The sequence below is a fragment of the Petaurus breviceps genome, unplaced genomic scaffold (assembly GCF_028583685.1).
Source record: "Petaurus breviceps papuanus isolate PSGF00001 unplaced genomic scaffold, PetGlider_PUasm1.0 183, whole genome shotgun sequence".
Taxonomy (NCBI): domain Eukaryota; kingdom Metazoa; phylum Chordata; class Mammalia; order Diprotodontia; family Petauridae; genus Petaurus; species Petaurus breviceps.
In genome coordinates, this window is record NW_027185791.1 from 11,382,340 (window position 1) to 11,400,147 (window position 17,808).

Below are 17,808 nucleotides of genomic sequence, written 5' to 3' on the forward strand. Positions count from 1 at the left end.
CATGTAATTATGGTTTACATGTGCAAAGGGAAGATGTCAATAACTCTGGCCCTTAACCTGGCAACTTAAATACTCAGGGTAGAACAGATGAAACAGGGGTTTTTTTTCAATTTAATTTTTTTTATGAGACTGGTTTCTTGATAGCACAATTCAACTTTATTCAACTAGAATCTGACTCATAACCCTACCTGTTTTCCTCATTGGGATAAGTTGCCTGATTCAACAGGTATGATTTTACCATCTCTTTACAGAAAACCCCACAGCAATGAGAAGATTCACTAGTTATCAGCCTTTTAAACTAGCCCCCATATGTGGAACTTGAAATACTTTTATTGCATGTCAGATTCTCAATCTCAGAGGTAACTAGGTGGTTCAGTTGATAGCATGCTGGGCCTAAAGTCAGAAAGAGCTAAGTTCAAATCCAACCTCAAACACTTACTAGTTGTGTGATCTTGGTGGGGCAAAAGACATAACCTCTGTCTGCCTCAGTTTCTTAAAGTGTAAAATGGGGATAATAATACTACTTAACTTGCAAAATTGTTGTGAGGATAGAATGAGGCAATATCTGTAAAGTCCTTACATAGTACCTGGAATGCAATAGGTGCCATATAAATGCTTATGCTCTACCTTTTCATCACATACATGATTCAGTATCAAGTTGTGTGGTCACGCCCATGTTTTCAACAGGGCAAAGTCAGGAGTGGGAACACCTGGACTTCATTAATAGAATCATAAATCTCAGAGCATGAAGGGACCTCCAAGTTGACCTCTGTTGGGGTGGTGAGCTCCGGGAAAAGGCAGATAGTTGTTCAGAGAAGATACAGCATTCAAACAATTATCCAGGGTTCTGAAGTACCCTTTCTCCTCAATATAAATGTACATTAAGATATTATCTACTGGTAATCAGAGACATGAGTATGTCCAGCAAACTAACTCTTTAGCCATGGAATGAATGCTGAAAACAGGAACACAATACCAATTTATAAATGAGAGGGAGACAGTGCAGTTAGAATGAGAAATGCCTGATGTTTGGAAATTGAGGGAATGTCAGTTATTATGAAGTGGTGAAGGGACAGACATAGGATCTAACTCAAGCCTCCCTGACTCCAAGTTTCACACTGTTTAGTCAATCTAGTGTATCACCTAAATCTGTCTAATGTGTTAGTGGGAATTCCTTTTTTAATGGGTATTGAGTTACTTTCCAACTATAAAATGATGAGCTCCTGCGTCATCACAATCCTATTAAGGTCTATAGGTCTCATGTTTTGTGTGGATATGAAAAAGACAGGGAAGATGAGGCTATTTGTAGACTAATGACAATTAAAGTTAGAGTAGTATGCAATCTTTCATCTTTAGGATACCCTGAATTTTCTTCTGGGCAATTATTGCTTTGCATAGTTCATTCCATCAGGTATCTATTGTAGAGAAAGATAAAGGTAAGTCACCTTTCATGAGCCCAGGATGACCTACCACCTTGGCTCATGCCCCAAGGGATCTCTGGGCTTTCTCCATTTTTAGGAGTTCATGAAAAAGGAAGTTAGTTATATGAACTATTTAAAGGTATAAATTTACTTAGATGCTTTCATAACATTTAGGAGAATGGTGGAAGAACACGAGGAAAAACTCCTAAAGGTGGCAAATGGATGGAGGGCAGCTGATGTAAAGCATTTAAATTGATAGGCTCCAGCTTTGTCAACCCTTTGTTGATCACTTGGTTTGTAGAGAATCTTAAGAGATTGTTTATTTACTGGCACTGAAAAATTAGAGATATTCATCACTTGGATGTTTCTGAAGAATTATCAAGAGTTGATACTATTTTTGGAGTTTAGTGGTCACTATCTAAGATCCATGAAGAACTATACCATATATATGTGTTATGTGCTTATACACACATACATACTATATATGTATGTGTATGTATATATGTGTGTGTACATACATACATTTATACATGTATCTCTGTGTGTATGTGTATGTGCATGTAGGACTGAGAGCAAACATGGACGGAGGGGCTAATAAGATCAATCAGGACAGTGCCTGGCCCTCATAAGATAGTTAATAAATGTTGGCTGATTTATTGGACTAGATCTCCTAGAAACTTTTGGAGATCACTGAGATGAAAAATATGACCCAGTCTTTAGGGAATAACTGCCTCACACATTCCCACTTTGGGACTTTTCCAGTTCAAGGACTGGATACTAGTTTACATGACATAGAGACAATTTTTTGGAAGAAGAAAATAGCAACCAAAATCCTAGTACATTTTCCCAATAGGAAATAGATTCAATGACAAAAAATCTCCATGGCTAAAAGTGAGTTGTTATTGTAGGTTCAAGAATACATATATGGGACATAATTTCATTTATGGACAGACTGCAATTTACCTAAAATCTAATAAGTACTAAATTTTGTCCTCCAATCAAAAAAGGGGAGTGACCTAGGTTAACTATGAGTTTATATGTATTACAGACCAATGTGAATCGATATAGAGGCAGATATCTGCCCCCATCCCTGTGTTACAAAAACCATGGTGGTTTTTAGAGAAGGAATGAAGGCTATCTGTGGTATGAAGAGAATGGAGATTAGCATAGCTGAGAATCTGGTATTGCCTCTGCAGACTGTACATTCAGTTAAAATAAATCATATAGCTTTGAGTCTATCCACCCTACCCTGATTGAGCATAGACAACTGGTAACAAGCACAGCTGCAGAATAAGAATCTATACATAGTGATATTGTCCAAGATGGACATATCGGGGAATTAATTGAACTTCCTTATCTACCTCGGTTGAGTAGATATGGAAATTTAAGCTTTACCATACAATATTTTATTTGACCAATACATAGCCAATCATACATCATCTACGAGAAAATAATTTTCCAAGTTTATTAATCCATGGCAACAAAAGGTCTAGTGATGACTAGGGATACTTGCATCAAGAAAAATCTCTTTATCCAGTGTACAAGAGATCCTGCTCTTTCTAAGTTGTAAAGTATGTTTACAAGAAGTGCCTATGGTATTGAAAGAAAAATGCTGTTTACCTGGAGACTTATAAGAAACAGGTAACAGGAAACTTGGAGCTGGAGAATAGCTTCGAAGGTTCCAGTTCTCTGAAGGAGAACTGAAGGAATGTAAGTAACATCCTAGTCATAATAGATCACTTAAGCCAGTATATCCAGGCATATCCTAACCATAAGCTATAGGGCTTCCACAATGGTCAGTGTTAAGGAGGAGTAAGTTTTGGTTTATCACTTGCCACGATTTGCTGTGATCTCAGTTGTAATTTAGAAAGCTAGATACTAAAGGAATTTTTGGTGTGGTCGGTAACAAGAAATCTAAAACTATGTATATCATTCTTAAGATGTCCCACATAGAGAACATTTTAATCACACACTATAGGATGTGCGATAGTTCCCAAGGCTTGAGCAGAAAGCTTGGAAGGGTCAATTTATGACCTTCTAATTCTTTCCTATAATTCCACTCAGGAAGACATAGGCATTAGTGAATACTTATTGTTTCATCACAAGCCATAGTTTCCTAATGACCTATTCTTTGTAATCTGCAATATTAGAGATATCTAGACATATATGATCATTTCATCACTCAAATTAGAGGAGAGTAGAGAGAGCCTACTACGATGGTATGACACAGAGATTCAATCTCATGGAATTCACCCAGGGGGATTAGAGTGATCTGTTAGTGTCCTAGGAAAAATACAAGATAGAATACTTATGGAGAACCACCCCATACTAAGAATAAAGGCACTAAGTAGTCTTATTTTTTTAATTTATTTTATTTTTAATTTATGGGATAAAACACCTATCTCCATAACATAGTTTAACAATAATAATAATAAAGATGATTGCACATGAAACTGCAAATCAGTTATGTACAATTTTCTATTTCTTTTAAATATATATTAAAGTTTTCAAGTACATTTCTTCTTTGTTTTTCTTTTTTCCTTCCCTTTTTCCCCCACCTTAAAGATGGCTACCTACCACCTTGCAAAATATCTCCATAGAAGATTCAAAGTCCCACAGATAGGATTGTCACAACCCCTTGTTGTCTATAGGAGAGCTAGTTGGCCTCTTTGGTAAACTGGAGAACATGAGGATGTGACAGTCACAGAATCAAATCCCATGAAGGTTCTATCCATCATCTGTAGCTAGACTTAATGACAGCAGTGAATAGCCAATATAAGCATGTTCTAGGTCAAAACTGGGATAAAAGATTATCTGCATTTAAATACACCAATGAGGAAAAGAGAAGGAAGTCAAGGCTTCCTCAGTCTGAAGGAGACTAACCCTTCCTGGAGAGAGGAAAGAGAATAGATCTATAGAGTATCCCTTTTATGACCACTGCTCCAGCAATGTGGGTCCAGGGGAAACAGAGGCCGGTATCAGGTTTGATCCCATTGAGAAGAGACTGCCCTATTATAGCATCAGTACAATATTCACAGTGCTGGTGGTGACTGTGAATATGCTGGCATAGTGTTCAATTGCAAAACATAGCAGACTCTCCATATAATAGACAGAAAAAAAACATTTATTTAGACACCAGAAAACCAAACCCCCAAACCAGAAATCCGAATCCATCATAGTAGCAAAGAAGTTAATACACCATAACAACACAGAGAGCCACACCATCCTTTAGCCTTCACACAAACTAACCCTAAAAAGACTAGCCATTTGCCTGGGTGCATCCTTTCCTCCCTCCATCTCCAAGCTCTATTGCTCTGAATTTTAGCTTCCTATGTGCTCTGTCCCACCCTTTTGAAAACTCCTCCCACCATAGGCTCCATGTGATTACATTTAGCCTTCTAGGGGGCAGGAAAGATCTTAGAAACAGGGAAGGTCTTCAAATTCCCTTTGGCTTATTAAGGGGCAAGAAATATCTTCAAATTGCCATTACCATTACACCTATTTACTCTAGGCCATCAATAAGACCAGACTTAAAGACCAGTAGTCACAATAGATCATGGGAAGCATGAATAAGTGGCAATAAATAGTACATAAGTATTGGAATTATGTATCTAGTTTAATGCTATTGAAGTTGAAAGATAATGCTACACATAGAGTTTGCCAGTGTGGTGAGGAGCCAAAGCTTACTATTGATCTATTCTTTGGAATCTAAAATATTGAATATATCTGGACACTCATGAACATAAGTATATTTTATTCAAGGAAGACTGCATATAAATAATAAAGTGCTTATAATGCTTCTTACACAGGCTTATTTTATGTGATCCTTGGATTTGTAGAATATGTGACAACAACTAAAATGTTTGCATGCAATGAATTTTCAGAAACTGGACATTTTCAACACAGATATGGTGTTAATGCTGAAATTTAAGTATATTTCTCCTGATTCCCATTAAGTAATCACCCTAAGTGCACCACACATATTTTTATCCCCAATCATGTTCAAATCTCTGATTCCTTACTTGTCAGTTAGATTTCTCTAATTTCTTAAAAGGCATTATCATAACTAGTATTATTATCTTAAGTATATAGATCTTTGTGCAATTCACTTACATTTTCTTTTAGATATATAGATTTAATGACATTGGTCACCCATTTATTTAATACTGGAATTGTTATCTGTGGCAACTTTAAGCATCCCTATTTGCCTTTTTTGAATGATATCCATTTTTAGTCTTTCCTTGTCTGAATTCATTATTAACAATTCCTACTTTTTTTATTCGACTGAAGTAAGGGGTTCTACTCCATTTATGCATTTTTAACCCTAGGAATATAATGTTTTAAATGTAATTATTTTATGTAGAAAATTTCATTTTGTATTTTATTTTGCAACACTGCCCCTTTTTGGATGAATACATTCCATTAATATTTAAGTTGTTCATTGCTGAATTTTTTTTTTCTCCATCAAAACCAGATATTATAAAAGAATTTGTAGGGAGTAAAACACACTTAACAATTAGTAGGTTAATTGTTAATGAGATGAACTTACCTGCAAAAGGAAAAAAAATTTTGTTGAATAAATGTTGAAACAAAATCCAAAAATTTACGTCATGTAAGAAACACATGCATTGATATGGATAACTGTTTTTTTTTAATTTTCTTTTACACTGGAACTGTAATTTCAAAGATACAGGGAACTCTCAGTGAAGAAACATCATTTACCAAAGTAGATCATAACTTTCTTTGAAACTTGGTCTTCAACATTTCCCTGGGACACTAAAAGGTTCAGTGACTTGCCTAGGATCATACATCTAATATGTAAAAGTGGTAGAAATTGAACACATTTTTTCTTGACTCTACCCACCGCATCATGTAGTCTTACCTATACGTGTATCATCTATATCTCAAAACTCCATTAGGAATCTTTATTTTCTTTTTCTTGAAACAATCTAACCCCATTCTTAATGCCCCCCTGCCCCAGCCGACACACACACACAGACACACAACAGATTACCTTATTTTTTTACTTCTTGTCCCAGTCCAGATCCAAATTACTGTGTTACTCTCTACGCTTTTTTGTCAATAAATCCTAGAAGATAATAATTTTTTGCTTGAAGAATTTCCTCTCCAGCTTTATCCATAAGTTCAAATATACTTACTCTTCCTTTCTGTAGCCCACTTCTCCTTAATTTTATTCTTCAGTTGCTGCTATTATATAGATAGATAAAGATATACATACATACATATATACTTGCATATATGCATATACATACACACATGTCTATATATATAATTTCTATTCCTCAGCCTAGATAAGAAGTTAATAAATAAATAGTTTACAAATCCCTGTGTCCACACTATTCTTATATTTCTTTGAATAGTCTTCTTCAGTGGCATCCTAATTTCAAGAACTACAAAATCCCTTCTTTCAACTCCTTTCTCCTTCTCTAGGGTAGTACTCTCTAAGGTATACTCTACCAAGCAATTTTATGATGTCCCTAGAGGCTATATAATTTATCAGAGGGTCCAGAGATGGACTGCATCCTACCTTTCCCTTGGTAGTGATGTAGGGGTATATTTTCAATAAAACCCCACTATTACCTTCACCTATGACCACTGAACACCGCCCTGTTCTAACCTATCTCTCCATCAATCTTCAATAGGGACTAATCCCTCAGGGAAAGTCATAATTTAACTATGATCTAGGTACCTTCAGTCTGTAGTTTTTGCATAGTTCCACTAAGAAAAACTCCACCTCGTCCTTGAATACACATATTCTTTGCACTAGATAATCACATATCCTTCGCAGGTACCCCTCAGATGGATCTGTACTCTGGGGCAATAACCACTGAGTAAGATTTCTATACCTTTTCATTTTCAGTGATACAGAACAAGTCACACAGATTTAACAGAGATGGGTAGATTACAATGTGATATGCATATTTCATTATTTTTCTGAAAAAAAAAAAACTGACCCTTCTTCCAGATTTTCCTGTTTTTGTCATGAACACCAATATCTTTCCCCCTTCCTAAGTTTGTAACCTTATTGCTGTCCTGAATTCCTCAACCCTCATGCTACATATCAAGTTTTATTTTTGCGTGTTTTTTCTCCAATTCCTGAATTTCTACTTCTCCCATGTCTCTTGCAGGTATCTTTTGCTTTCTATTCAGACACCATACTTGTTCAGACTCTCAGAGCTTCTTACCTAGATATAGATCTGGGAGTCAGTTTAGCCAAGTTTAAGGTGCCTTCTAGACATGGAATTAACCAATCTTCTGATAAATGTTTGACTACAACAATTCAGAAATATAGTTTACAGAGATGTATAGTCTTACTCAGGTCAGTCCAATAAAAGTTTAGGTTCAATCATGGAACAAAATGATATATTCATAGATATTTCAATTATTAATAAAAAGAAAATTGCTTTAATCATAACATGAGAAGGATATTCTAAAAAGGATAAGCCTTGATTCAGCCGAATGGAGTTACCCATAGTGATCCGCCAACCACCATCAGAGCGCTCTTGGTGACCCACATGACCGCTTCGTTCTCCCGTGATGAGGAAGTAAAATCAATAGTATCTGATTTTCCTACTCAGAGTCAACAAAATCTCAAGGGATATTTCATTGCCATTTAAGATGTTCGAGCAGTAGATTTGCCTGACTTCTATGGGCTTTGCGGGAGTGTGGGTGGAAGGGGGTATGATATTGTCCCTCTATTCCTTTGTGTTTAGGTCCCTAAAGTCTTGTACAGCAGAGGGATCAGACATGTAGCTTTTATGTTGTATGTGTCCCACAACATTCCCAAGTATGGTCCACCTGATTAAAATGAACTTGGGAAACTTTAACAAAATAAATAAAAATACAATAAAACATCACATTTTAAAACTAAATCTATTTATGATCCACATATATTGATTTAGAATTCCAATAAGGAATGGTTAAGTACAGCTTAGTGACCCCTGTTTTAATTTCAGTTTGACACCACTGAGACTGGATTTGAACTCAGGTCTTTCTGACTGCAGGGCCAGCATTCTATCCAATGTGCCATTTAGCTGCCCCTACAAGGAATATTAGAGCTATAGCAAAAATGATTATATTTCCTTCTTGGTCACTGATTCTCATCATAGGTCAGAGAAACCTTCCCTGTTCCATTTCTCACTTAGTGTTCTTAGTCCTACCAGCCAGGATCTTCTCCTAAGGAATTCAAGGGAAATACACAATCTTTGAGCTGGGAGAAGATTCTTAGGGACTACCTACTTTTTCTCCAGAACTAGATAGACTATTTCATGTCCTCTTCATTGTCATAAAGCAAGCCCCCTTCCAATAAATCCACCCCTTGGTCCACTAAGCACTTCCAAAGGGGACGAAGTATAATGATCACTGAGTTTTATACTGGCAAAGATGAAGAGTGGCCAATCAGTTTTATATTAAAGCAAGTAATGGATTACAATGGGCCTGCCTTTTGCCACTGCTCAGACCCACTGGGCTGCTACTACTGCTGGAAGCCATCTTGCTCTCCTCTGCTGGTATCTTTGCCCATTGTCCACTGTTTTGGACTACTACCAGAGATGGTGTCTGTGACTGCTACCAGAGTCTTTGCTTGCTTACTCCCCATTCCACCACGGTCACCTACTGTCCCATGTTCCTGAGCAAGATAACTTCTCCTCCTAGGGCCCAAGTTCTTCAGCCTATGCTGGGACACAGCATTTCTTTAGGCTCGAACACTATGTTGCTGCCACTGCTGTGGACTTACTCCTCAAAGTCATGGGGTCACTTCTCTCCTGGATTCAATAAGGGAATTGTAGGTGCTGCTATTTCTGGGGTATGCTGAGGACAAAACACAAACCAACATGGAAAGCAACAAAGCCAAAGGCTCCTCTAGGCCTGTGTGTGTGTTCTAATTCCTATGTGCAAATAGTATTTATTTCTCCTGACACTGAAGAAATGCTCCTGGGGCCTGAGTTTTGTGTTCTTTACAAAATCACTCTCCGTGCCACCAAATTCAATCCCTTCCAGCTGTTTAGAAGGGAAATTGAGTTCTGAAGAGATTCCCTAGTAGAAATTGGAACAAGTATAAATTACCAATGCTAGAAGGCCCTCTAAAGCTGAAGAGACTGAAGTATAGCTTGTTGCAATTATCTTCAAGGTACAATTCAATTTTAAATATTTTAATTTTTCTCAATTATACATAAAAACAATTTTAACTCTTTTTTTAAAATTTTGAATCCAGATTCTCTCCCTCCGCCTTTCCCCAATCCATTGCAAAGGCAAGCAATTTTGTGTAGGTTATATATGAACAATCATGCAAAACACATTTCCATATTAGTCATGTTGTCAAAGAAAACAGACCAAAAAAAGATAGACATAAAAAAGTAGAAAAAAAAGTGTGCTTTTATCTTTCAGATTCCATCAGTTCTTTCTCTGGAGTGGGACAGCATTTTTTTTTAAATTCTAATTTCTTTGGAATTATCTTGGATCATTGTATTGCACAGCTAACTCATTCACAGTAGATCATCATACAATATAGCTATTACTATGTTTTCCTGGTTCTGCTCACTTCATTTTGCATCAGTTCATGTAAGTCTTTTCAAGTGTTTTGTTTTGTTTTTACCTGAAAGCATCCTGCTCATTATTTTTATAACACAAGAGTGTTCCATCAGAATCATATACCACAATTTGTTCAGTCATTCCCTAGCTTATGGGTATCCCCTCAGTTTCCAATTCTTTGCCACCACAAAAAGAGCTTCCATAAATAGTTTTGTATGAATAGATCCGTTTCGTTTCTATTCTTTTGATTTCTTTGAGATACAGACCTAGTACTATCATTTCTAAGTGAAATGGTTTTATGCATAATTTTATAGTCCTTTGGGAATAGTTCCAAATTTCTCTCCAGAATGGTTAGATCAGTTCACAACTGAGACAATAGTGCTTTAGTATTCCAATTTTCCCATATTCCCTCCAACACTTAAGATTTTTCTCTTCGGTCATATTAGCCAATCTGGTAAATTTAAGGTGATACCTCAAAATTGTTTTAATTTGCATTTTTATAATCAGTAGTGATTTAGAGAATTTTTTTTGACCATAGATAACTTTTATTTCTTAATTTGAAAACTGCCTGTTCATACCATTTGACCATTATTCACTTGAGGGAATAATTTGTATTCTTAGAAATTTGACTCAATTTTCTATATATTTAAGAAATAATTTCTATATTAGAAAAAACAACTTGCTATATTTTTCACAATTTTGATTATTAACTGTGTGTTTCCATCTTAACCTGCTCTCTCTCTATTCACCATGTCTCTCCTCCAAAATGTTTTGCTTCTGACTACCACCTCCCCCAATGCTCCCTCCCTTATATCAATACTCACACTTTCCTTATCACCTTCAACTCCTAATTTCCTATAGGGTAAGATAGATTTCTACCGTCAGCCAAGTGTATATGTTATTCCCTTTTTGAGTAAATTCTGATGAAAGTAAAGTTCGAGTGTTGTCTGCTTTCCCATTTTCCCTCTGCTATTAAAGCTTTTTTGCATCTCTTTTACGTAAGATAATTTACACCATCCTACCTTTCCCTTTCCCCTTTTTTCAGTACATCGTTCTCTCTCAGCCCTTAATTTAATTTTATTTTTTTAGATGTTATAGTCAACTTATATCTGCACATTCTCTCTGTCTGTCTATATTCCTTCTAATTGTCCTAATAATGATAAAGTTCTTAAAACATACATATATCACTTTCCCATGTAGGAATATAAACAATTTCACCCTATTGAGTCCCTTATGATTTCTCTTTCCTGATTCTTCTCTTGATTCTTTTTTTTTCTCATGATTTTCTTGCATCACTCTCATTTCTTTCCCCAATTTTTCTTCTATCTCTCATATGATTTTTGAAATACTTTTTGAGCCTTTCTAAGGATTATTTTGGACTTGAGACCAATTCACATATTTTTTTGAGGCTTTGGATGTAGCTGCTTTGACTTTGTTGTTTTTGAGTTTGTGTTTTGATCTCCCCTGCCACCATGGTAGTCCTACAGTAGATCCTTTTTATGTTGTTTGCTCATTCTTCCAGCCTATTTCTTGACTTTTTTTTTTGTTAAAATTGGGAAGCATCGTCCCAAGCTTTTCGGTTTTTTATGCTGCTATTGTCAGAACTAGTTCTGGGGTGGGTCTGTAGGTTTCAGTTCTTCCAAAGTATTCTGATCTAAGGGGAGATGTAGCCACTACTCCCCTGTCCTATAATCTAATAGGTAAATGACCACAAGCACTCTTTTCCGTCCTGGAACTGTGACTAAGCTCTCCATTCCTCTATAACTAGATACTCTAGTGTGGTAGCACTCCTGCTTGCCTGGGACTGCCACCCGAATCTGCAGATAGGCAATGCAATAGAGTCCGACACGCTGTGCCAGCAAAGGTTCCCCCATAGCCTTCTGGGCAGCCGTCCTGTTTCTTTATGGTCTGTGGACTAAGAGCTCTGGAAGCTGCCCTTGCAGAATCAGTCACACTCAAGGCCTGCTGTTGTCTTTCCTCCATTCTCAACCAGCGAGACAGACCTTTCTGAGGACTTTCTAAGTGGCCTTGGGCTGGAAAATCGCTTCACGACTTCTTTATTTATTTTGGTTCTGCTGCTCCAGAATTCATTTTGAGGCATTATTTTAAAGTTCCTTGAAGGGGAATTTGAGAGATTCCAGAAGAGCACCTGCCTTTACTCTGCCACCTTGGGTCCACACTCTATCCAGGGCTTAAAGGTATAAATAATTAAGAATAAAGAATATACTGTTTCGAATTGTCAAATGGTCAAAGATAGCTTATTCTCTAATTTCCCAGGAGTGTGTGTGTGTGTGTGTGTGTGTGTGTGTGTGTGTGAAGTGAGGGGGTGCTTCATAGCAAGGAACCCTCATTCTAGAAGCATAGTCAGAATCATGAAAGCCAATCCCGGCTCATCTTCCTCTAAACTACCTGTCCTCCAGTTCAATGAGGTCATTATGTTTTAGTCCTACAAAACAATTGTTTCAGAATAGGCTTGATTCAACCCAAGACCCTGGTAATTTAAATTCAATATTGGAACAAAATAAGACACTCATAGGTTTAATTTACCATTGGAAGACAAGTCTATTCAACAAGTTGAACATTGAGGACACTTTGCTTTGATTCCCCTGAATAATGTTATTCACAGTGATCCACCAGTCAAACATCTGAGAGCACCTTCTTCTTCTTATAGTTTCTTAAACTCAGACAATGAGGCAACGATGCAAATATTCTGAACCTTTAGTTCCCTGTGCTAATCAAGTCATAAAGAGTTTATCAATTAATATGTTTTATAAGGGAAAACTACCCTAACTTGCATAGGGAAAGGAATCAGGATATCATTCCTACCACAGCATGGTAAGAGTTGTGATCCCTGTGAGTGAAGAAATTGCCCACACGAATGAAAATAAGGTATGAAGAAGCATGTGTAAAACACTGCTAGGCCCTGAATATAACAGCATAAAATAAGGCATACACTACTCTTAGCAATAGCTTGAGAATCTAATGTGATTATCACAGTGCAGGAGTGTAAATAACTAAGATTTAAGTCGAGCTACGATAAAGTTCAAAGTTCAAAATCTTGATGGCAGATATTCTTTCATTTATCATCCATAGCTACAACCATGGCTCATAGTAGGCACTTAACAGAACACTTGTAAAATTGAATTGAATGGAAGAAAGAAGGATAATTTTCATTCAAGTTTAGAAGTGTTTAGGGAAGTTTCATGGAGAAATAGCACCTGATTTAGGCTTTGAAGAATAGAGGGCACTTCAGAAGGTTGGAATAGAATGTATCTAAAGGGTTGGGATTCATTCCAAATATTTCAGTATAGTATTGACTAATTATCTTTAGCTAACTATTTGACAAATATAAACATATTCTTATCTTTTGATATACCAGAGATGTTTGCTAGAGGTGACATTATAAAAAGTAGCTTCTGGTAAGTTGTCCCAGCTTTGGAAATTCTTGTTTGAGAATGAATTAAACGAATGTTTGGCAAGTCAAAGTCTGCCCTTCAAGTTTGGAAAAAGTGACATCTCAACGTAGTTATATATGGAAAATAGCTTTAGGTCATAGAGACAAAATTCCAAAATGAGAGAAAAAACAGCCAATTAGTCACTGAGGAAAAAATTTCTGTATGAGAAATTATTTCAGCTAGTAATTCTTGGGGGGGGGGGGGGAAGGAATTACAATACTGTCCTTGATATACAATGTGATATCATTAACTATATTCAGTTCATGTACTATAGATTACTTCAGTGAAATCAAATACATTCTCTCTGGCTCCTAAAAGCTGAAAGTAGAAAAACAGATACCTATGCTCAAACCATTTCCCTACTTGCAGAAAATTCCTCACTTGTCTGAGCACTAAGGTAAACTTGCCATGTATCCTCAGCAGGCATTTTTGTTCCCACTTTCAGCAAGTGACATGGCTGATTGGAGGAAGGATGTACCCTATCATTTCTCCTAGATCAATAGTCTGGCCTCCTTCTGTCAGGTGACACTTCATTTGCTTGTTTCTCAGAAGACTTTAGGTTTACATTTGCTATTATCATTGTCAGTTATCAATTGCGTGAGCTCTCTGATAAGCTTACAACAATTTAGCAATCCTGCATTGGCAAACAGAGAGAAGTGAGTCTTAAAGACCAACAAATCAATCACTGAAGTCCTAGGAAGTGTAGAAAGCCATTCTGTCAATGAATGTATTCTAGTAAATTGTCTGTTTACTGAACTCTAGAGGGGAACTCCCTGGGAACCAAATCATTGGTAAACAGTCCTTGGTAAGCAACCAAACCAAATCAGGACAGCACATTAAATACATCTTGAGTAGGAATTCTTAACCAGGAGTTGGTGAACTTAAATATATATATGTGTGTGTGTGTGTGTGTGTGTGTGTGTGTGTGTATGTATTTAATATAGTAGGTTTCCTTTTGTAATTTATTTTTTTTTATTTTATGCACATAATAACATTATACTGAAAGGTTCATGGACTTCATCAGACCACCAGAGTCCATGATACACACACACACACACACACACACGGTTATGAACCTCTGACTTTCTGACTTAAATACATTAATTATGAACTGAGTGTGAAAAGGCTTCAATGAATAAAATATCCATCCACAATCTAGAATAAAAATCTGAACAAGGAATAATTTCCTGCCATCTTCATAAACTACTGTAACTCTTTCACTAAGTAAAGCAAAGCCTAAGGATTGGAATGGAGTTAAAAACCTGACGTTTCCAAATCAAACAAAATTGGGCTCTGCCTGAATTTTTGCTGTTCCTATATTTGCTGAAGCATTTAATCTCAGATCTAAATTTAGATGCACAATGACATAAAATGGGAAGTAATGGTGAAAAAATCCCCCCACCATTCCTTTATCAAACTCCTTTTGAAACTATATTCTCAAAGTTTGTTTTCCTTCCAACAAGTTATGATCCATTTGAGTCCAAATACCTGTAATACAAAAATAGAAATTTTTCATGTTCATTCTGCCATGAGAAAAGATAATTAATCAAGTTAGTCATTCCTCTGGTCCTTTGCCAGTCCTTTCCCCCCCGCCCCAAGCAATTTCCTTCCACACCTCAGCATTTCTAATGGGCCTTTATTTCAGATGCTGCTGCCATCACCAATAGACTCCACTGGAGGCCATGTGAGTTCCAGCAGTACAGTGGCTTCTGAAAGAGGACCACCCTTAAAGTGGGCCCCTACTCGTTTTACACTGCAACGGGCTCATTGTCAAAGTAATAGAATAGGATGAAAGGCTGGGAGTGGTAGGGCCAGAGGGAGGCAGTCTCCTGTAGCTAAAAGAGGAACTTTGTAGGTGTAGGACAATTCAGAGCAATTCCAAAAGGGGGGAAGGGATGGAAGGAGAGAAACGATTGGGTCAAACAGGAAAAGTATCCCCTTTCCTTACATATCCTGTGACTTGCTATTCTAAAGAAAGACAGCAATGGTCTGCAGAGATTCTAAGACTCCGGAGGTGGGAAGGTTTAGAGGAGAATGCACAAAAGAATGAAATCCATGTGCCAGACCAGCTGTGGTCACAGTGGTTCACAAAATGACCCTGCCCTCCCTCCGTCTCTCTTACGTGTTTTCTTAATCCTCTGCTATTGTTCCTTGTTTTGCCCTGGATGAATTCTAGACACAACAGAGCATACAGTGTAATGGGCCAAGAGCACCGAACTGCCCACCCACCTTTGCGCCCATCTTCTCCTGTCCCTAAGTCCTCTTTCCTTCTTCAGCCGAATAGGAGGTTGTAGGTACCATAACTTAACTTTTTTAATTGAAGTGGTTCAATGAGGAGAAGGAAAAGTCATACGAGCTAACTTGAAAAACGTTTTCTCTAAAGTCAGCCTATTAACTAGACACAACTGTTGCAAATATCCCCTGTTTTTCATATCTTTTGTTGCACCCAAATTGACTGAAATGTGAGCTTTAAACAGCGGAGTCATTATAAGCCTCTTTGCCAGCTGCATAACAGTTTCCATTTTCATCAGCTTGGCAATCTTTAGATTTTTCCATTGATTTATTGGCCTGACCATTTTGGTAGCCATGTCCCCACCCCCTCTCCCCAACTCAAATATAGACTTCTGTGTTAAAACAGATTACACTTAGCTGAGTATGCCATTTGCTTCCTGAATTATTGCTTGGTTTTGCATTTGAGTGGCAGAAGAGGTGTGTCCACATTCCTCTAGCCCCTTGTTCCAAATTAGATTTTGCGGGTAATTAAGGAAGCCAGAGATGAAGATTGTCATGTAATGTATTTCACATATGCACTAAAAACCTAGCTCCTAGTATATTTCAGGACAGTTCAGAGCATTCATTGTACCTACTTAAGGAAACTATAAATTCAATCTTTTCAGGGGCTGCTAGGTGGGGCAGGCAATAGAGCACCAGCCTTGGAGTCAGGAGGAGCTCAGTTCAAATCTGACCTCAGACATTTAGCACTTAGTAGCCATGTGACCTTGGACAAGTCACTTAAGTCCAATTGACCTGCCCTCCCCCCTCCAAAAAAAAATCAATCTTTTCTGCAAATTAATCTAACCAATTGTTGACATCTGAGAGATGTATAGTAGGAATGCTCCCTCCATGGACAGAATGTTGTCTTGAACTCCTCACTCTTTCTTACTCTACAAATCCAGTCTCTTGTCAAGTCCTATGGATTATACCTTTATAACATTTCTCATATAATATGTCCTCCTCTCTTCTCTGACATTGCTGTCACCTAGCACAGGCCCTCATCACCTCATGCCTAGACTATAGCAATAACCTTTTGATTGGTCTCCCAGCTTCAAGTCTCTCCCTCCTGCAGTTCATCCTTCACTCGACTATCAAACTGATCTTCATAATGTTCAGATCTAACCATGATACCTCCCAGCCCCCCACCTCATTCAATAAACTTCAGTGACTCCCAATCCCATCCAGGATCAAAATTAAAAATCCTTCATAATCATTCCCCTTCTGCCTTTCCAGTCTTCTTACACCTCACCCCCAAGTCATGTATGATTTAATGACATTGGCCTCCTTGCTTTTCCTCACACAGAACACTCCATCTCCCAACTCTAGGCATTTTTCACTGACTGTCCTCCATGCCTGGAATGTTCACCTTCATTTCTGCCTCCTTGATTCCCTGACTTCCTTCAAGTCAAAGCTAAAAATTCATTTCCTTCAGGAAGCCTTTCCAAATCACATTTAATATCAAAACTATCCCTGTTTATTATAATTTCTCATTGCATATCTATATATGTATTTGTGTATGTCTATATGTATGTATATACATATACACCCATATGTATGTATGCATGTATATTCATATATAAGATATATATGATATCTATACATTTATAAATATATTGATGTTTATACATATATGTTTGTCTATCTAGCTACCTACCTACCCACCTATCTATTTATAGGTTGTAATTAGATGTTTCCCCCATTAGACTGTGAGATCCCTGACAGCAAAAATTATGTTTTGCCTTCCTTTATAGCCCTAACGCCTAGCACAGTGCTGGGACACAGCTGTTGGTGGTGTTCATCCTTTTATTTTTGAAGAGGACCAATGGCATTATGGGGTGATGTTCTGACTTGCATGTGAATTGGATTTAAGTGAGGCAGTGTTACACAAAGTAATAAGCCTCACTCTGTCTTCCAAAGTTGCCAAGATACAGTGGCAATACAAAAGTCAGGACAACTGATGATGGACCAGAATGCAGTGGATGACATTGGTGTCTTTGATGTCTGACCAAGCTCTAAGTGCTCCACAGTGCCTGTTTCAACCTCTTCGGTGGCATTTGGAACAAATTATTCTCATCACCCCATTCAACACTTGATCAATGTTCATTAAG